This window comes from Homalodisca vitripennis, chromosome 6 (assembly GCF_021130785.1).
Source record: "Homalodisca vitripennis isolate AUS2020 chromosome 6, UT_GWSS_2.1, whole genome shotgun sequence".
NCBI lineage: Eukaryota > Metazoa > Arthropoda > Insecta > Hemiptera > Cicadellidae > Homalodisca > Homalodisca vitripennis.
This window is the reverse complement of record NC_060212.1, coordinates 6107627-6127227: the sequence shown is the minus strand read 5'-3', so window position 1 is coordinate 6127227 and position 19601 is coordinate 6107627.

Genomic DNA, 19601 nt, shown 5'->3' with positions numbered 1-19601 from the left:
TTGGAATTAAATTTAATTAGCATTAGAATTAGAATAATAGTTACTAGGATACTACACACTTCGTATACATCCTAGTATTATTATTTTAATTCTGCCTTTAATAATGTAAACAATGTTAGCTTTTTACACTCAAATAATAATATTAATTTGTTTACAATAATATTTTAAAACTAGCGATCAGCATCCCCTATAAAATACTTGATTATAAAGCAGGTTTAGAATTACGGAGGAAGTTAAGGATAACAAGTAAGTATTGCTGAGAAATAAAACAAAAAGGCAAGAGCTTTCTTTGATTATAATATCTGCAGATATCGACTTTGTGACAGAAACCAGGTGTCTGAGGGCGTGGAGGGATGAGTGGGGAAGAGATGATGTCGAAGCTGTCCTTTCTTTGTTCCGAGGAAAGTGTCCTGTGACGGGTTTACATTAATTAAAAGACAAAACTTACTTTTGGCCAGTAAATACTTGAATAGTAAAATTTAGTTTAAATTTTAAATGCTTATAATAAGAACCTATCTGGCATTAATAATGCTAATAGGGCTTTTGGAAAATGTTAAATCCTGTATGTATGTTTATTTAAAAAATATAATATCTGTTTTTTGTCTAAAAATATTTTCTAAAAATAATATAATAACCAACGTTTTACCTTGTAAGAAATGGTCGGTAATATGAATTAAACCATATATATTTCTTAAAATAAAAATAATATAATTTTAAAAATTTATTCTTTGCATAATAGGGTATAAAATATCCCCTATAAACGTAATAGAAAAGATTGTCGAGAAACTATTTAGTTTTAATTCATCTAAATTAACCTCCAAGAATTCTTATTAAATGTTTTTACTGTATTTCAATTTTAGTATTAGTTTATAAACCACTTCGTTGCTGTGGTTTTGTTAGGTATAACACTAAATCATACTTATAACTAAAATTATAAATATAAAACGATCAAATAAAATATTTCACAAATAAGTAGAAAAGAACAAATAAACTCCTTTATTAGGCAGATGTAATAACACAGCGGGAGTAGAAAGACGTGAATTGCAATATTTGATTTCTGCAAAGTTGGAGTTTATTGTAACTCTCACGATAGTATTGCTCCTTATCTTACTTATACGTACATGTATTTAAATAAAAATTAATAGTAAACTTAGTTTGTAATAGGTAAGACTTCCATAAATATTATACCATTTACATCTACTGAGATATAGGATCGAGAATATGACGCAAAATACAAACATACATTTAGACTGGACTAACCATATGGAAGGAATCAAACAATTTAAATTTTAAACTTTGGTGGAATTTTCATATTCCCAACTAAGCTGCTCTGTTTGCCACGGTTATTACTTAGTATTCCCTCTTTTACAATATTTAGCGATGTGTACTGGAGGTTTGTTTAACATAATCCGCTACGTTTCATCTCCTAATAGGCCTTAAGATAAGCGCTCTTTAACACAGAAATATGGAAAGAATATCTGACTAAACTATAACTTATTAATCATTCATATAATTTTAGTAATTTTTATCATGCCCAAATAAATAAGAGTGAAGATAAAAAAATTTCACCGTATAGCAAATATACATGAGATTAAGCACCAGGAACTGTAACTCGGATTTCCTAACTAAAGTATGTGTCAAGCAATAAAGTACCTAGTTGTATATACATACTAGTATGGGAAAAATAACTACAATTACTACTTAATATTATTTAAAACTGTTACTAAATTTTATGATAGCTATAATTGAAACACTATTTTATACAAGATCGATCGAGCAATGGCATCCTGTTTAAAATGTTATTGACATTTACTAGAGACTCTCTGATGGAATGTATAGGTGGTAAATGTTTCTTGACAATTTACAATAATCTATTGGTCACAAACATTTAAATTAGATTTTTTAATATTTTAGTCTCTTTTATTGAAGGTTACTACAATTAAATCAGGTTTAATAAATGTTATCAATATATTTCCAGGTTAAAGGAAATTATGAATTACTTCAACATTCGCTCTACAAAGAAATGTACTATTGGTTTCAGGTATTTATATACTCGTCTTCCAACGAGTTATGCAATGTACAGGGTAAATATTTCTGTGCTGTACAGAATGGATGTTCTGCTATTGTGGAAAAGTACTTGGTTATAATAAAATTTATATCATATCATAGCTCTCTGCACAATAACAGAACATCTATTGAAAAACGCAAAGGACAATTTATCTAGCAGAGTGCATAACTCAGTGGCAGACGGGGATATGAATACCTCACACCATTAGTCAGGGCTCAGCCATTGTCACACTGACAGCCATACACTCGTTCTGTCTCACACATAGTACTTATACATCTCATAACATAGCTCTCTGCAAAATATCAGAACATCTATTGAGTAACGCAAAGGACCATTTATCTAGCAGAGTGCATAACCCAGTGGCAGACGGGGATATGAATACCTCACACCATTAGTCAGGGCTCAGCCATTGTCACACTGACAGCCATACACTCGTTCAGTCTCACACATAGTACTTATACATCTCATAACATAGCTCTCTGCAAAATATCAGAACATCTATTGAGTAACGCAAAGGACCATTTATCTAGCAGAGTGCATAACCCAGTGGCAGACGGGGATATGAATACCTCACACCATTAGTCAGGGCTCAGCCATTGTCACACTGACAGCCATAGACTCGTTCTGTCTCACACATAGTACTTATACATCTCATAACATAGCTCTCTGCAAAATATCAGAACATCTATTGAGTAACGCAAAGGACCATTTATCTAGCAGAGTGCATAACCCAGTGGCAGACGGGGATATGAATACCTCACACCATTAGTCAGGGCTCAGCCATTGTCACACTGACAGCCATACACTCGTTCTGTCTCACACATAGTACTTATACATCTCATAACATAGCTCTCTGCAAAATATCAGAACATCTATTGAGTAACGCAAAGGACCATTTATCTAGCAGAGTGCATAACCCAGTGGCAGACGGGGATATGAATACCTCACACCATTAGTCAGGGCTCAGCCATTGTCACACTGACAGCCATACACTCGTTCTGTCTCACACATAGTACTTATACATCTCATAACATAGCTCTCTGCAAAATATCAGAACATCTATTGAGTAACGCAAAGGACCATTTATCTAGCAGAGTGCATAACCCAGTGGCAGACGGGGATATGAATACCTCACACCATTAGTCAGGGCTCAGCCATTGTCACACTGACAGCCATACACTCGTTCTGTCTCACACATAGTACTTATACATCTCATAACATAGCTCTCTGCAAAATATCAGAACATCTATTGAGTAACGCAAAGGACCATTTATCTAGCAGAGTGCATAACCCAGTGGCAGACGGGGATATGAATACCTCACACCATTAGTCAGGGCTCAGCCATTGTCACACTGACAGCCATACACTCGTTCTGTCTCACACATAGTACTTATACATCTCATAACATAGCTCTCTGCAAAATATCAGAACATCTATTGAGTAACGCAAAGGACCATTTATCTAGCAGAGTGCATAACCCAGTGGCAGACGGGGATATGAATACCTCACACCATTAGTCAGGGCTCAGCCATTGTCACACTGACAGCCATACACTCGTTCTGTCTCACACATAGTACTTATACATCTCATAACATAGCTCTCTGCAAAATATCAGAACATCTATTGAGTAACGCAAAGGACCATTTATCTAGCAGAGTGCATAACCCAGTGGCAGACGGGGGATATGAATACCTCACACCATTAGTCAGGGCTCAGCCATTGTCACACTGACAGCCATACACTCGTTCTGTCTCACACATAGTACTTATACATCTCATAACATAGCTCTCTGCAAAATATCAGAACATCTATTGAGTAACGCAAAGGACCATTTATCTAGCAGAGTGCATAACCCAGTGGCAGACGGGGATATGAATACCTCACACCATTAGTCAGGGCTCAGCCATTGTCACACTGACAGCCATAGACTCGTTCTGTCTCACACATAGTACTTATACATCTCATAACATAGCTCTCTGCAAAATATCAGAACATCTATTGAGTAACGCAAAGGACCATTTATCTAGCAGAGTGCATAACCCAGTGGCAGACGGGGATATGAATACCTCACACCATTAGTCAGGGCTCAGCCATTGTCACACTGACAGCCATACACTCGTTCTGTCTCACACATAGTACTTATACATCTCATAACATAGCTCTCTGCAAAATATCAGAACATCTATTGAGTAACGCAAAGGACCATTTATCTAGCAGAGTGCATAACCCAGTGGCAGACGGGGATATGAATACCTCACACCATTAGTCAGGGCTCAGCCATTGTCACACTGACAGCCATACACTCGTTCTGTCTCACACATAGTACTTATACATCTCATAACATAGCTCTCTGCAAAATATCAGAACATCTATTGAGTAACGCAAAGGACCATTTATCTAGCAGAGTGCATAACCCAGTGGCAGACGGGGATATGAATACCTCACACCATTAGTCAGGGCTCAGCCATTGTCACACTGACAGCCATACACTCGTTCTGTCTCACACATAGTACTTATACATCTCATAACATAGCTCTCTGCAAAATATCAGAACATCTATTGAGTAACGCAAAGGACCATTTATCTAGCAGAGTGCATAACCCAGTGGCAGACGGGGATATGAATACCTCACACCATTAGTCAGGGCTCAGCCATTGTCACACTGACAGCCATACACTCGTTCTGTCTCACACATAGTACTTATACATCTCATAACATAGCTCTCTGCAAAATATCAGAACATCTATTGAGTAACGCAAAGGACCATTTATCTAGCAGAGTGCATAACCCAGTGGCAGACGGGGATATGAATACCTCACACCATTAGTCAGGGCTCAGCCATTGTCACACTGACAGCCATAGACTCGTTCTGTCTCACACATAGTACTTATACATCTCATAACATAGCTCTCTGCAAAATATCAGAACATCTATTGAGTAACGCAAAGGACCATTTATCTAGCAGAGTGCATAACCCAGTGGCAGACGGGGATATGAATACCTCACACCATTAGTCAGGGCTCAGCCATTGTCACACTGACAGCCATACACTCGTTCTGTCTCACACATAGTACTTATACATCTCATAACATAGCTCTCTGCAAAATATCAGAACATCTATTGAGTAACGCAAAGGACCATTTATCTAGCAGAGTGCATAACCCAGTGGCAGACGGGGATATGAATACCTCACACCATTAGTCAGGGCTCAGCCATTGTCACACTGACAGCCATACACTCGCTAGACATGCACACTGCTGTCGAGATCGAGCTTGTAAGCTGGTGCGTATGCGTGTTTTCCTATACCTGTGAGGTTTTTTCAGATAATAGTTAAAGACTTAAAAATTCTAATGAGAAAAAAATGATACATAAAGATTTCTTTATCCCCTTTTTCGAGCAGCGCTATGACAACGACTGGATTCATTGGCAATACGAAAAATTACAACTTAATGCTATTGCAGTTTTATTAATCAGAAAATTTTCCATACCTGGACCAGATTAAATACACCAAAAGTTACAAAATCAGCTTGTACGGAACGTAGCTACTTAGAGTCCATTTTAACTTAATGAAAGATGTCAACTACCATGTTACACTTGGTATCACTCTTACCTTATTAATCTCTAGGCTTCGCCCCACCAGTACTTATCCATAGTGTTATATGATTACGCTCCGCAACACATTATCGCTTTAGAGGGGCCACTTTTCTTAGAAGGTAATCTAAGAAATATTCAAGATAGTCACCCTTATGCCTTTTAGATTATGCATCAGTTATAATATTTTAGTATTGATCTTTATTACAATGAATTAACACTGGGTACGTTATGCTCTAATTTTGCTTTCATTCCTGCATCTGGTCTACATACATAGGACTATGAAACGACCTTCATCCATTCATGAACGAACTTACCATATAGTCACAGTAGTCATTAATAATATGTAAAGTCTCTTGACTTTTATTAAACCTTGAGCTGAGCGTTAGTGAATACCTTTTTGGTTTTTTTTGGTGTGTGGCTTGTGGCTTCCACATCAGTTATTATCATGGCTTTGGAGTAAACTATAAAATTATAAGTCTCAAATATTACTAAACCAGATTAGTGGTGTACGGTAAATTACTTATTTAGTTCGTATGCCATACTTAACACAAAAGAGATAAGGCTCAATAAAAAATCGCCTATTAATTTTGAAATAGTTTTATATTAGGCTTTTTTTAGCTACCTAGATTATCTTATGTATGTAGGATAACTTCTAACTGAGGTCGAAGTACGAGTACCTGGGAATTTTCAGAAACGTTTATCAGCAGTCTAAGCACGTTTTCAGACCGAATTGCAACTATAAAGTTCCTCATCGGAAACTTTCTTTACTGCGTTCAGTTCCCTAATATATTCCTTACGTCTACAGTCGTTTTGCTTGCAATCATAATTTGTTTAAGAATGTTACGTAATAAACCCATATTCTTTATGTCTGGAATACATGGAACTAAAAACTAAAGGTAATGTTTGTAGAATCTGATATTTATCTTTTTGGAATCCTAGGGGTGTATTAGAATTGTGTATGGTATATCTGAATTGTTGTGAAAATTAGCACTAAAATACAAACGTATGTTTACAATTTATTTATCTGGATTAATAACTAAAATTACTCCAACCTGAATACTTAATTTTAAAATAATATTTTTCAAAAAAACTAGGAATATATTGTAGAAAAAACCGTAACGCATTTGAAAATAACAAGAGCTCCTGTTTTGATAAACAAGTACATCGTACAATATTGTTTTATGACATTATACAGAATTTCAAATAGTACGTTGGAACTTTATTTACTGTAATAATCATTAGGGATAAAGGTTTTGAATGATTGTAGTACATTCAGTTAATTTATCTATAAAATAAAAACACTTGATTTCAGACTATTTCTTTTATATTGTGATCACTAGTTCTTAAATAGTATATTGTATTATTTTAATGAAAATTATTGAATATGCCATTCTAGATTTCATATTGAAAACGATTTAATTTTTGTGTAAAATGGCCGCTTAACAATTATCTCAATACGTGAGGTCCGATGTTCTACAGCCAGGAAGGTATCAGAACAAGGCGCTTACTGGAGTGTGATCCGCCTGGAATCTCATAAACCTTAGTCCCGAGGTGTTTGATAACCGATCTCCGAGTTTTGTACCTCAAGCTCTCGGCGGAAGCATTTTAAACTTAATGATAACGACATTGAAACGAAATTTCACAAGTAAAATAAATAATCTCTCTACTAGACCAATTACTTTGCGAATATTACTTCACTAATTACTCCATAGCAATGAGATATACTCCTATGATCCAATAATGCGCCTGAGACAAACAAATAGATTTTAAGTATAATTAGTATGGATTCTCAAAATTTTGACAAATTTTAATTAATAGTATTTAATATTTAAATGCCTATTATTACCTAAGCTTGGCCATTTGTAGCCCAATGGTAAGTGAATACGTGATAAATAGTTTCATAAAGTGTTATAAAAGATATTATAGATAGATTTTTCTAGTCCATTTTTCAAATTTATATACGACTAAACGAAGGGAAAGACCTATAGTATAAATCTAAAACGTGAACTGTTCATTGAGTTCATAGGGAAAGACCTATAGTATAAATCTAAAACGTGAACTGTTCATTGAGTTCATAGGGAAAGACCTATAGTATAAATCTAAAACGTGAACTGTTCATTGAGTTCATAGGGAAAGACCTATAGTATAAATCTAAAACGTGAACTGTTCATTGGAGTTCATAGGGAAAAGACCTATAGTATAAATCTAAAACGTGAACTGTTCATTGAGTTCATAGGGAAAGACCTATAGTATAAATCTAAAACGTGAACTGTTCATTGAGTTCATAGGGTTGGTTTAGTTTAAGATTAAGGTTGTGACATATTTTGAGCAAGGGTTGCTGTGAGAGGATTTAATAATAGGTTAGATTGGCAGTACAAATACCCTCAAATGAACCAACACATTTATTTGTGACAAAATTTCATTAAATTGATTAATTGATTGCGTCAATCGACATATTAAGCACAAAACTTAATGTCTTAATACTTTGAAGACATATTTAATATTAAATTATTCATTACAATTTATTTTGAATTTAATTCATTATAACATTTACTAGTAATTTTGTAGTGTTGCAATAATAATGAGTTCATGGACTAACATGAGAAACTTTCTTTAAAATAGCTAAACATTTACATGAATTTATATTTTCGAAATTGTGAACATTTAAATAGATATGGAATTGAAAATGATTAATGAACCCTAAAATATACTAAGTTCTTAAAATTACTTACATTTTATTCCACTTTACACTTATTACGCCTAGAGATTTTTTTCCGCACACGAACACAAACACTCCCGAACTTCACTTTTCGAATTCCCGGCCTCCACTTCCACCTCTCCTCCTTGTTCTTCAGTTTTGATGTTCTTCCCCCGCCAGCTCATTGACCACGCCTCTGCCAAATCTCTCCATCATAATTGGTGAGTAACGATTTTCCATATCAGCATGGCTGTCCCTTACATTGTCGCACGGTTTTTACAAATAAGCATTTCCTGTTTGTTCACCATCGGCGTCTGGGCGGATGTGCGTATCTACTTACATCCGGAGGATGTTTGTCTCGAATTGCAATACGAGACTTCCTTTCCAGCAAACTATCTGTACATCTATTCTATGAATTTTATTTTACTAATAATACATATGTCTTACATTCCCTGGCTTAATGACGATTCTACCTACGAATCGTACTTATAGTCTAATTAAGGTTATCCATTGGGTAGTCACGTTCATGTACTGTAGGCTTCAGAAATTTTATTTTGATGTTATTAATGTGGATGAAGTAGAGGGCTATAAAAAGAAGTAGTGTTATTATAGAAGTCCAGGCTAATAAAATGTACAAAATGAGTTCCATGTTGTTTACTATGTTTTTGTCGTCGTGCTTTAGCTGGAAGTAGTGTTGTCTTTGTAGATTGTGAACAAAGCAGGTGAATGCGCAGGTAGCTCGGAGAGTAGGTAGTGTTGTTGTGTTGAGAATGCTGTGTAGACATCTTCCTTGTTGTCTGCCAAGTCATGTATTTGGTGTTATGTCGCAATGTCACAACACCATTCGAAGAAATCTCCGACGAACGTGAGCGATCTTCTGTTTCTATCTGGTTGCTGTCTTTGGATGAATGGGAGGTGTTCTGCTACCATTTGTTGATGTATGAGGGTTTGTAATGTGGAAAGGTTGTTCTGTATCTTGAAATAGGTTTGGGAGTTGTTGAGGTTTTTAGGGCAGAAATTTAAAGAGGGTTCGTTTTTAGGTAAATTTTGCTGTGTGTTGAAAGGAATTTTTTATGTAATAGGGATGGAACTGATATAAGGTAGTGTCTGAGGCATTGGAGTAAAGTACGCTCCTGTGAAGATTTGTACTAGAGGCTTATTGGGTTCTTCTGTGTTGTGGGTTGATGTGCTGGCAAAGGTGGTCAAAAGAGGCATGGCAAGTGCTGTCAGTAGTAGTAGTAGGAACTGCTGTAAGGACTTCATCTGTCTCGTGGGTGGTCGGGACGGTTAGAGTGCCGTAGACTGGTGTCTTGTAGATTGGTGTCTTGTAGACTGGTTTCTCAAGTTGTGGTTGGTTTTTCTGGTGTCATAATTCTAAAACTTAATATCTACAGGTTACATATACATTTTAGTTTAATATTTTATAATTAATACATATTTATGCCTAAGGTTTTTTTATTTACAGAAATCTTTTAATGACCTCTCGATGGTGTGTCGTATTTCCCTAGTAGCTCTATGTAATAATGTTTTTACTAAGCATCTTAATCTCTAGTGTTCTTAAATAAGGTTCGAAATTATGTTATTTTATCATATTACAAAACGATACTACGCACCTTTGTTTCTGAGGAATATGTAATATCCCTTCTTTGTGCTTATTGTCCATAGTCATTATTATGATCATAATATATGTTGCCTAATCAAGGCTGTATAGTTTGTTAATGAGCAATATTGCTGTGCTAATACATACTATGTTAAATATATGTTACTTTCCTTCAATGTTAGATTAGCTATGTAATAATTAAACATGTTATATAAGTCATTTACATGTCATATATTGAAGTATTTGTTTATCCTAGGATTATATAATATAGAACATGTATGTCTCTTTCTTTGAGATGCATCTCAGGAAAATTGAGTCCTTGTAGGGTATATTATGTTAACACTGCTATCTACTAACTTAAATAAATATGATATATGTAGTACACTTTATCATATTTTATATTCTTTATTACTAGGCTATGTATACACGTATCCCTCAGGTAAGTATAATATGTACGTTGTGTCAAGTTAGAGTACGCTATGTTATTGCAGTAAACGAGTACGTGGGAAACATTACTTGCATACTAAGCTGTCTGAACCACCAGGGCCCTTGGCGACCCAGACCGCTGGTACAAGGCAATGCCCCCTAGTCATAGTCACAACATAGTCGGTGTAGTATAGCGTGGGAAGTTAGTTGAGTTAGCAGAAAACTTATCTGCCTGGGAGACATACCAGAGTCACGGTCAAGTCTTACTAGCCAGTCTAAGTACGGTTACCGTGGGTTACAGGCTCTGCTCGTGTCGTGTCGTGTGTGCTGTGTTAGTGTCCTGTGTATTGGGATTATCTATACCAATATCTTTGGTACGTGTAACCTATCACTTAATCACTAAATTACAGTAAACCTCACATTAAAATACAAAGTTAGGCGTTTTAATTTTCTAAAACTTTTATGTCTTTATTCTCTATCGTTTTCCGACACAACATCGAGATTTTAATATACATTTTTATTTCTGTTAGACTTACTTCAGTGACTCTCAAGGTTATATAACGTTATAATGAATCATTCAAACCGTAATCAAGTTAACCGGTCTCTCAACTCCTGGAGTATAATACCTATTCTTTAAAGCGATTCTTGCGTGACTATGTGGTAGCTTTTTAACCTCATATATTATGAAAGTATTGCGAAGATACTTTTCACTCTCTTCAAATTTTTCTACAAGGCAGTGAGTGCATAGTGATGTTCATGAGAAATATTGCATATATTATTCTTGAATATTTTATTATTGCTCAAGTCCCTTCATATTTGTTTTATATTCTCTTATAGAATAATTTCATTCTAGCAACATGTATTGGTTGTTCTGTTAACCTTCCCCTGTGGTAAATTTCTACTGCATATGTCACTTCGTTAATTTTTTTTCTTGACAACGAAAGGACCTCTAAATGGTGTTTGAAATTTACTATATTTTTTTGTGTGGTCTTTCGGGAAATGGACCAAGACTTCATCGCCGGGGTTTAAATCCAATTGAGTTTTGTCACGGTCAAAGTATTTCTTTTGCGCTTCCTGGGCTTTTTTCATGATTTTCGGCATATCTTTGCGTATTTGCTCTAAAATTTCTATATTTTCCAACACCATTTTTTCGGGATTAACCTGTAAATATATTACAATCAGACGGTAAGTTAGCTTCGTAACCAAACATGAGGTAGTGCGGTGTGTAGCCTGTTGAAATGTTTACAGACGTGTTGTAGGCAAAGGTAACTATTTGTACGTATTTTGACCAAGTTTGGGGGTTTTTTTTTCCACAACGTAATGAGATATTGCCTTGATTAGCGTGTGGTTGTATTTTTCAACCGCACCTTGTACTTGTGACATATAAGCAGCGCCTGGCCTTTGTTCAATCCCGAGTGCATTTAGTAACTGTGAAATTACAGAATTCATAAAGTGTGTTCCTCTGTCATGGTTAATAATTCTAGGAAATCCAAATGTGCAGAATAGATTTAATAATTTTTGCGCTACTGTGTTCGCATCTGCATTTCTACAAGGGGTCGCAAATGCCATTCTAGTGCAGGCATCGGTTGCAACTAGGATATATTTGTAACCATTACTTTGTGTAATATTACCTACAAAGTCTATTGTTATTCTGTCAAAGGGTTTTATGGAGGGTGCAATAGGTTGTAGTAGGCCGTAATTTTTGTTCGTTTTTGGCCTACGTAGTTGACATTCTTCACAAGTTTTTGTATATTGGAGGATATCACGGTACATATTCGGCCAGTGATATCGTAATTTTATTTTTGAAGCTGTTTTGTAATGTGATAAGTGTCCACCCGTGTAGGGGTTGTCATGGAATATTTTTAATATTTCTTGTGTTTGTTTTTGGGGTATAGCCAATAAGTTTCTAGTTTCTCGTCCGTTGAAAGTTTTGAAATATAACAATCCATCTATTTCTTCGTAATGTCTTGAAGCCCGTCTGATTTTTTTATTTACCGCCTCAGGTGAGGTCATCGCAAGGCGTATTTGTTTTAAATAACTGTCTTGAGCTTGTAGTAGGGGTAGATTTGTCTGTATTAAAGTATTGACAGTTAAACACACGTCCGTAAATTCTTCATCCAAAGGTTGTTCTAAAGGATTTCTGCTTAAGGCGTCTGCTAACACGTTTGTAGCACCACGTTTATGTTTTACTACAATGTCGTAGTCTGTTAATGACAGTGCTAATCTGTTTAATCTAGTGGAAGTGTGCTTAAAATTTTTTATAAAACTGTAATGCGGCACAGTCCGTATAAAACTGTTGTTTGTCTACCAAGCGTGAATTCTCTGAAGTAGTTCACAGCATAGGTTAGCGCTAGCATTTCACGTTCAGCATTGCTGTAACGCATTTGGGTATTTGAATATTTTTTTGACATGTAATAAATTGGGTACATTCTATTATTTTCTTCATCTAACTGTACTAACGCTGCTCCGCATCCAATCAAACTGCTATCTACATAAATGTGTGCTTCCCTGTTGTCCTTCCAATGTGATAGTAATGGTGGGTTTGTCAAAATTTGTTTGATTTTTATAAAAGCCTGTTCACATAGATCCGTCCATTTAAATGCCATGTTTTTATTTGAATCTTTTATTATCTCAGTAAGGGGTTGTGCTATTTTGGCATAATTTTGGATGAATCTGCGGAAGAATCCTGAGCATCCTAAAAATTGTCTCACTTGCCTTACACAAGTTGGTCTTTTAAATTCGGTGATAGCTTCTACTGACTGTTTTTGGGGTAAAATGCCTTCCCGTGATACCCCGTGTCCTAAAATGTTTACACTTTTGTAGAGAAATTTACACTTTTTTGTATTTAGTTTCAAATTAGCTTTTTCTAGTTCTTCTAATATAGTTTCTAGATTATGTAAGTCATTTTCAAATGAGTCACCATAACAAATTAGGTCATCCACGTAACAGATGACTTTATTATAAAGGTGACGGTTTAATATCGCATTCAAGGCTTTACTAAATAATGTGGTTGAAGTTGAAAGTCCCATCGGCAGTCGGCAAAACTGTAGAAGTCTATCAGGTGTTTTTATGGCTAGGATGTGCCTATCTTCTTTCCTAACCTCCATGGAATAAAATGCATTTTTAAGGTCTAATTTTGTAAATGTGTGCGCTTTGTTCAAAGAGCTTAAAACCAGGTTTACTGAAGGAATGGGGTGGGCATCTGTTTTCAACTGTGCATTAACCTTCCTGAGATCAGCTACCATTCTGTCGCTTCCATCTTTATTTTTCACTAAAAATACTGGGCTTGCATATTCTGTGTAATCCTGACATTCCTCTAATATTTTTGCTTGTACTAAATCGTCCAATAATTTGTTTAATTTTTCCCTTTCTGTTTTACTCTGCCTATACGGTGGTGAGTTTACAGGTTTCGTATTTGGTTTTAATTCGAGTTGAACAGGAGGTATGTTTGCAGGAGTTAAATCGATTACCTTTGTTGTAAATATGTGTCTGTATTTTTGTAAAACGTCAAGGACTTGTTTGTGTTCTTGGAGGGTTAAATGTGGTGAGATATCAAATACTATGCCGTCCTTATCTGTCAATATTGTTTTTCCTGTGTCAGTTGTAGTGGTATGGTGTTCCAGGGTAGGCTGTGCTTCGAGAGTTGGGTAATGTATATGTCCTATCGTAGTATGTGCGGGTATCCTTTTTGGGAAATTTGATGCGTTATAAATATTTACAATTGTATCTGTACCATCTTCCCCTTCTGTAAGATATGCATGACATTTCTTTTTTATTCTTAGATTCCTATCTGTTTCGATGGCTGTTCGAGACTCTATACCTTTTAAAGAGCTAATCCTAATGTGCTGATGTGGTGCTATAATTATGTCTTGTGGGGCTGTTACCTCTGTTACTTGCTGTACTTCTAATTCCTGTGTGTTTTTAAAATTCTTGATGTCTAACTGCCACTGTTCATTCATAGGTATTATATGTTCAATCTGATATTTGGTAATTTTTATTGTTTTATTTTTATAGTTTAACTCCACGCAGTTCTGAAATAGGAATATGTTTCCTACCAATATAGGGCTGTTTAGATCAGGTGTCACATAAAACGTGTCTTCAAGTATTACTTTGCCAATTTTTATGGCGATCTTTGTTGAACCCAAAACTGTTAATGGTATACCGTTAGCCGATATCAACGAGGGTATGTTGCTAGTATTTAATTTTGTTTCACAAACTAGGTCTGCTCTAATAATGTTTATGTTACATCCTGTATCTATAATGCAGGGTACTGGATGTCGAGGGTTTGTGGTCAAGGCTACGTCTATTGTTAGGACAGGTATCTTCTTCTTGGTTTTATTTTCGCAATTAAATATGAGTTCATAAATATCCTCTAATAATAATGTTTTATTTTTCCTCGGTCTGTGTATCCTGTCTTGCGTTATTTCTTGCAAGTTAGTACAATCTATCATATTCTGTTTCTTCTGTTGCTCTATGTGATTTAAAATCTGTATAGTGTCTATCTCAATGGTTTCTTCCAATCCAGTATGTGTGTTTACCTCCCCCATACTACAATCTGGGTCCTGTTTTACGTGCGCAACTACCTTTAATACGCTAGGTTTTATCTGTCCTGTGAAATTTTCTGAGACTGCAAGGTTTCTTGTAAAACTGGGTTTATTTATATTTGTTGTCCCCGAGGGGTTTGGTTCGCTTAGGGTTGGTGTTGGATTGAAGACAGATTGAAGTTTTATGGTGTGTATAGGCTTTTGCATAATAGGTTGTTCAATTTCTTCCATCTTCTTTAAGGGTGGGAATTCTTGATTATAATCTATGGCTTTAAATATCACTTCTGAACTGGTCTTTCCAGGGGTTGATAGTGGTATTACTTTGGGGTTAGTTGGAGTAAATGTCATAGACCTTATACATTTGTAAGTTTGTCGATTCCTTTGGTTAAAATCTGTAGTGTTATTTGTTTTCGCTTTTAGTAAGGGGGAAGTTCGGTAAGGGTTAGTATAACCTCCCCCTATTTCCCGTTTTTTTGTTGATTCTGTTTATAATAATTAGACTTGTAACATGATTCGATATTGTGGTTTGTTCGCTTGCAGTACCTGCAGAACAGCTCTTGTGTATTGTTGGTTTTAGGTGCTAAGCGGTTACTTTGGGGTTGAGAAGTTAATGAACGTTGCTTGAACCAACATTGTTCAGTATTATGGTTGTCTTTACGGCAAATAGTGCAATACCTATTTTGTCTAGCAGGTTGTATTTGGGAATGGTTTTGTCTTCTCCTATCACTGAAAGTAACGTGTTTAATCATAGGTGGCCTTTGGGTTTGTTTGGGGTAGTTTGGGCTTTCCATATGTCTATTCTGGTGAGGACTAGGTGTTCTATCATATCTTGGCTTATATTTTGAGTTTTCATACGGGGATGGAGACCTTTCGTACCTGTGTTTATGATTTGAAAATTTGGTTTGTAGTTAGGGTAGCTACTAAATTGGTTAGGGTGTTAACTTCTGCTTGTAGTTTATGGATGATGTTTTGTTCATATAAGGGTGTACTATAGGGTCTGTTTGCTGCAACCCTATTGTATCTTTCTTTGTTTTTCATTTGTGTTAGAACTAGCTGTTCTGTAATTTTTAAATTAGTCTCTAGATCACTTAAGGTGTCGTTTTTCAGTCCTATAACTCGTTCACAGATTTCTGGTTTTAGTCCCTGTATGATAAAATGTATAATTTGCTTGTCCTGTATTGTAGGGTCATATCTTCGGCATGTTGTTAATATATCTAAAAAATAGTTTAGTGTTGGCTCGTTCTCTCCCTGTATTTTGTGTTCTAAAATCATTTGTAGACTCTGGGTTTGTGCTAATGGAGTGAAAGCCTCTATGAAACTTTTAGCAAGTTGATCCCATTGTATGGCTTCCCCTCGTTGTTTTTGCCTGTAGTGTTTGAACCAAGTTAGTGCTGTGCCTGATAAATGCGCTGGGAATAAATTAACTTTAGTGTTATCTGTCCATCTGTTTGAAGTTGCTGCAACTAAGAATTTGTCTAAAAAATCTTGTGGATTTTCGCTCTGGAGACCTGTGTAAGTCCCAGCTGATATTAGCGGTATGTTTTCCCCCATGGTTGCTGTGTTCGTTCTGTCAGGTAGTGTGAGTGGCTCGTAATGTTGTGCTAAGGTTGGGGGTGCTTGTGTCTTGATGTCCGCCTCAGGGTTATGTACTATGTCGTATAAATTTGTTCTCTGCACTAGAGAAAATCCTCGATTGTAGCTAGATCCTTATAGTTTTCCCTGTCCTCTTCACTTAGGTGAGTTTTTCGTGTAGTTAAATAATTAAATATGGTTTTAATATTAGGGTGACTTGCGCTTATACGTGTTAAGTTCTTAAGTGCCGCTAGGATAGGTCTGAGGTCTGCTACAGTGTCTGTGTCTCTAGATAGAATTCCATTTTCATTTAATATTTTTATTATGTCACTTTTGGAAGTCCTATATGTGTCTAATGGTATTAAATCTTCATGTAGTATGGTTTCCATTTAATTATACATGTCTATTGACGTACCTCGTTAGTTTACTTGGCGTTACTCTAATTACGGGTTTGAAAATATTTTTGAGTTATTGGAAATTTAATTTATCTTTTAGGTAAATGAGTGGTTTGTCACTGAAGTAGGCTATTTTAGTTAAATACTTTCTTTATAAATATTATTTAGTTCTAATTTATACCTAGCCTATGAAACTATGTGCTCGCCCATGTGAGGAATTTGAATGCCAATCGAGTTTTAGCGCCTCCACCATGTAAGGTTTTGTAGGGTTGGTTTAGTTTAAGATTAAGGTTGTGACATATTTTGAGCAAGGGTTGCTGTGAGAGGATTTAATAATAGGTTAGTAGATTGGCAGTACAAATACCCTCAAATGAACCAACACATTTATTTGTGACAAAATTTCATTAAATTGATTAATTGATTGCGTCAATCGACATATTAAGCACAAAACTTAATGTCTTAATACTTTGAAGACATATTTAATATTAAATTATTCATTACAATTTATTTTGAATTTAATTCATTATAACATTTACTAGTAATTTTGTAGTGTTGCAATAATAATGAGTTCATGGACTAACATGAGAAACTTTCTTTAAAATAGCTAAAACATTTACATGAATTTATATTTTCGAAATTGTGAACATTTAAATAGATATGGAATTGAAAATGATTAATGAACCCTAAAATATACTAAGTTCTTAAAATTACTTACATTTTATTCCACTTTACACTTATTACGCCTAGAGATTTTTTTCCGCACACGAACACAAACACTCCCGAACTTCACTTTTCGAATTCCCGGCCTCCACTTCCACCTCTCCTCCTTGTTCTTCAGTTTTGATGTTCTTCCCCCGCCAGCTCATTGACCACGCCTCTGCCAAATCTCTCCATCATAATTGGTGAGTAACGATTTTCCATATCAGCATGGCTGTCCCTTACATTGTCGCACGGTTTTTACAAATAAGCATTTCCTGTTTGTTCACCATCGGCGTCTGGGCGGATGTGCGTATCTACTTACATCCGGAGGATGTTTGTCTCGAATTGCAATACGAGACTTCCTTTCCAGCAACTATCTGTACATCTATTCTATGAATTTTATTTTACTAATAATTACATATGTCTTACAATATATATATATGCACTATATATGTTAACTAAAAACATGTTTTGTTGGTAGTTATATGAATGGACTAAAGATAGGATATTATTAGAAAGTTCGAATTCTTGTATACAATTTTTGTTTCGAACCCTATCGATATACAAAACCATTGCTAAAGTTATCTCATGAATTTAAAACTCTTTAAGTTTCTGGTCTTTAATGCGTAACAACTGAGATATGGAAATTCCATTCTCTTATTTTAAACCACTGTTTAAATTTTGCTTGAAATACTTGACGTATATGTATTAAAGACATGTATTTGTACTCGAGTTTTTTATTTCATATAGTCTTCTTGAACATTTTAATTGGATGCGAAGGATATAAACCTTACCCAAACCTTGTTTAAATTATATTACTAAAAATAGCTCATTTTTACTCCCTTAGATATAACCACGATTGTTATTTTCACTATTATTTCCGTAGTTTTAAAAACCATCTGTGTTTACCACTTTAAACCTTTAAGGATTAAAAAAATGTTATAATTGCCCTTAGAGTTTTATATTCCTCCTTTTTCTTTATATGCATAGTGTAAAAAAAGCATTATTATTTTAAATACAAAAACAAAAACCTCTCATCTAGAAAATCTTACAAGATATTGTTTCAAAAGCTGTTGAAAATGTAATAATACTACAAGCAGCTAAATAAAAGAATATTTTTGAATTTAAGACTTTTGGATTTCTAAACATGCAATTTTAATGTCCGCCATAATTAAACTTTATTGATCGAGCCTAGCTAATACAAGAAACGTGCAACTGATGTTTATGTAATGAATTATGCAATACATGGAGGGAAGTTTTTGTTTCACTGTTTCAAACAGTATTGCATAAACCCACGAAGTATAATTATGAAGATTTTGGGGACATGCTCCAGACATTTTCCTATTCTAGGAATATGCAGGTTTCTATTGCATCTGTCTACAAACAATCATTGGCTTTACCTATTTATGATTGTCTTAACAATTCATTAGCCATATATAAGTGTTATATTAAACTGAATTCGTAATGTTTATGGTATCGTATTGAGATAAAAAATAAACACTTATCGTAATAATTAATTTTTTACCAGTTTTTCGACAAATGGTGTAAAAAGTACTAAAAATAAAACGTTCGTCCTATAGATAATTTGATCCTAAGCCGTTAAAATTATCACCCATATAACCTTACTGCAAATTTAGCAGCGTTCACATATAAGCTGAATGGTTGTCATGATATCACAGAGTTTTATTGAACGGTGTTAGCTGACAGGTGATAAATACAAGCTTCATGGATAATATCGTAACCTGACCATTTCACATACTTTTTTATACCATAATAGTTAGTTATTGCAGTAATTGTTTTATTATTTCAAGCATTGACTGTGGTGTTTTTAATACCATTTAACTTTTAATTAATTAATTTACATACGTGTTACTATTTAATCTAGTTTGTGTGTGTGTGTGTGTGTGTGTGTGTGTGTGTGTGCGTGTGTGCGTGCGTGCGTGTGTGTGTGCGTGTGTGTGTGTGCGCGTGTGTGTGCGTGCGTGCGTGCGTGTGTGTGTGTGTG